The sequence below is a fragment of the Haliaeetus leucocephalus genome, unplaced genomic scaffold, assembly GCF_000737465.1.
Source record: "Haliaeetus leucocephalus isolate CR32 unplaced genomic scaffold, Haliaeetus_leucocephalus-4.0 Scaffold416, whole genome shotgun sequence".
NCBI lineage: Eukaryota > Metazoa > Chordata > Aves > Accipitriformes > Accipitridae > Haliaeetus > Haliaeetus leucocephalus.
Window position 1 is genome coordinate 7,814 of NW_010972852.1, and position 208 is coordinate 8,021.

The 208-nt window shown below is 64.9% G+C and overlaps 1 protein-coding gene across 1 annotated transcript in view; it reads left to right on the forward strand.

Moving 5' to 3' along the window:
* Nucleotides 1-208, forward strand: part of LOC104835896 (histone acetyltransferase KAT5-like) — a gene marked incomplete at its 3' end in the record, with an annotated part of 13,361 nt that overhangs the window by 1,459 nt on the left and 11,694 nt on the right. The gene's annotated exons all lie outside the window — the stretch shown is intronic.

The following is a 208-nucleotide window of genomic DNA, read 5'->3' on the forward strand; positions in this document are numbered from 1 at the left end:
GGGACAGCCCTGCGGGGACAGCAGGGACAGTATCGTGACAGGGGACAGCCCTGGGGGGACAGCAGGGCCAACATAAGGACAAGGGACAGTAGTGGGGACACATATCAGGGACAAAGGACAGCGTGGGGACTGTGGACAGCCCCGGGGGGACAGGAATAGGGGACAGTGGGGGCCAAGGGACAGCCCTGGGGACACACGGCAGGACAGG